Genomic DNA, 2,740 nt, shown 5'->3' on the forward strand with positions numbered 1-2,740 from the left:
TTATTCACAAGGGCTCTGTACAGCCTGTGAGGTCATGGTGCTAAACACCAAGGAGGATACTTGAAGGTGGTCACTGCTATTGGTGAGACCACAGGAGTGGATCTATCTCCTACGTTTGCTTTGTAGGTAGCAGAATCTCCAAGTACAGCTATAGAAAATGTTGGGAGGGCAGGTCTGTCTGTTAGCAATCCACTCTGTATTGTGGGCTGAGCTCCCAGGTGGTCTTTATAAAGCTCAAAAAAACTTAAAGGCCTTTATAAAGCCCTCAAAAATGGCTTTAAAAAGCTCAAAACCTTAATCCTGTTACCAGTAATGTATCCATCAGGAAGGGGACCGTTTTGTTTGGTACCTTCACTGATGTGAAAAATAACCATCTAAGGTAAAGCTACCTGTGAACAGGGAATTTGAGTTTTAAAACTAGGCAAACAGGAAAAAAGTCAAAACCACAAGGGTTTTACTCTTAAAATGAAAGAAAGGTAGAGGGGATCTGCTTTCTGTTGCACAGAGGAAAGCAGCTCTAGCATGTCGAAAAACTCCACAACCGTGCCCTTTGTGTTTTCTAGCCCAGGCCGGGGTAGCTAGTAGACAAATGTGGCCTTGCTGTGACCCCATGCTGTCCCTCTGGAGACCCCAGTGAGAAAGCCCAAGACTAGCTGGCCAGGCAGTGTGGGGCTGCCGGAGAAGGGCTGCCCTCAGCTCACCTGGGCAGAGGCACCGGCGCCAACAATGAGCCCACTGATGGGGCTCCTCCGAACGGCGCCTCATCATCAGCTGTCATCATCTGATCCTTAATAATAAGATTATTATAAAATAATGTTCTTACTTCTACATGCCAGAGGCATGAAATAGGATATGCTTTCTGCTTCTCTCCTCTGCCTGGGAAGTGGGGGGAGGGAAGGGCAAGAGAGATGGCCCTGCACTCCGTGTTCACTTGCTCCTCAGCTAATGGGATGGAGCGGCCGGCATCATGCAGCTTGCTTTGGCAATGAAGTGTGTGTTGGGGGCCCCTTCTGCTCCCCCCGTTCCAACAGCTTGTACGGAAGTAGCTGAGTGTAACTGTGGGACTGAATAAGAGCAGCATAGGTGCAAACCAGAAGCAAATCCTGGTGCCATCAAATGAACACAACAGCTTTGCCAGAGTGAAGAATGTGCTGCATTCAGAGGTGGGAGCAGTAGCCCGAGAAGCTTGGGTTTTTTTGTTGTGTCAATATATGTCAGTTGAGAACTGAATGATGATGACTCCTGTTATTTAGCATTATAGCACAGGTTGGAAGGCAATGTCCTTCCCTTCCCACACCAGCTTCCCCCCAGCCCTGCGTGGCAGACGTGCAGTCAACGGCAATGACTTCACTTCTGCCTTACCAAGAGAAGTTCCCATTTCCCAGCAGAAAGTGCTGACTTTCATCAGCCTTTACTCCCTTTCTTTGGTAGCACTGATGGAGAAAGCAGAGCTGAAAGCAGTGTTAGGTTTATGGTTGGACTAGATGATCTTCAAGGTCTTTTCCAACCTAGATGATTCTGTGATTCTATGACCACCAGCAGTGGCTGGTATGGGAGAGGGTGGGAGGCCAGGGAGCCCTGTGGCCAGCTCAGCTGGAGAGTTGCTGAACAAAATGAAAGTTTTAGGCCTGCCTGTCAAAATTACCTTATAACTTTTAATACCTCCCTTCTGGGCTGCGCAGCTTAAGGCAGCTGGATTTCAGGAAGCGGCAGGAGCCCTCTCACACTAGCTGACCTCATAAAGTGGGGCCACTCTTCACTGCTTTTCAATAGAAAAACCTCTGTGCTGGGAAACTCTCTGCTGTGACTCACCTTTCGGCATAGTTCTCTTGGACAAGCCATACCCTTTGGCTTGTTGGGTCAGGGTTACTAGATACCTCTGAAAAAACATGTCTGAGAAAGCATTTCTTTAAGGGGCACTTTACAATTTACATGTAGCTATGCATTTTCATTAGCTCTTCTTTTGAGATAAAACTTCTTAGAGGTGCTAGACTTAATAGTGACCTAGCCAGCCTTATTTACGGGGATGAAACCCTGTCTCCTCTGACCTCAGTGGGACCTAAGCCACTGGTTTTAGGAGGGTCCGGATTTCTCTCTGGAGCCCTTGATTTAGCAGCTGAAGTGGGAGAAAGTCTATAAAGCCACTTTTTCCACAGCATTTGTTATTTCGAGGGGTGAGAATCCAGTTCCCTGTCAGCATTGCTCCAGGCTAGCACAGCTCTGCTGACTGAGCCCCTGTGCTCCCAGCCCCCTCTTTGCCATATAGCTCTGCCTGTCCCCCGGCTGCAGGAAAATCATTAATCTTCCATTGTTTCCCTGTCCTTTCCCAGGCTGCCTTCAGCAAGGAAAAACCAGTAAGAAAGAGTGCAGAAGTTTTCCACCTCCCTGGTGACTGATCCTCCATCCAAATGAGTTTTTATGGGTTTATAGCCCTCCGCATACAGCAGGTTTCAAAGGTTCTCGCTCATTTTCGGGTGGCCGGGGCGGTGTGAGCTGGCATGCCCCATCTGTTATTAGTCTCAACAAGCCGCGTGCTGCCACAAGACGGCTCGCACTTGCCACAGACCTGACACAGGGGTTGTGACCGAGCCAGAAAGTGCTGGGTCCAGACCACCCAGGGGTTGTTTCAGGACAGAAAGGGTTTCCCTCCTCTGGTCCAGACCAGTTCTGACCTTAAAAGAAAAGGTGTGCTGTGCCCAGTGTGAGGCAGGACAGTTGGCTGGGGCGCTTTGCTCGCCAC

Source organism: Strix aluco, chromosome 5 (assembly GCF_031877795.1).
Source record: "Strix aluco isolate bStrAlu1 chromosome 5, bStrAlu1.hap1, whole genome shotgun sequence".
NCBI classification, from domain to species: domain Eukaryota; kingdom Metazoa; phylum Chordata; class Aves; order Strigiformes; family Strigidae; genus Strix; species Strix aluco.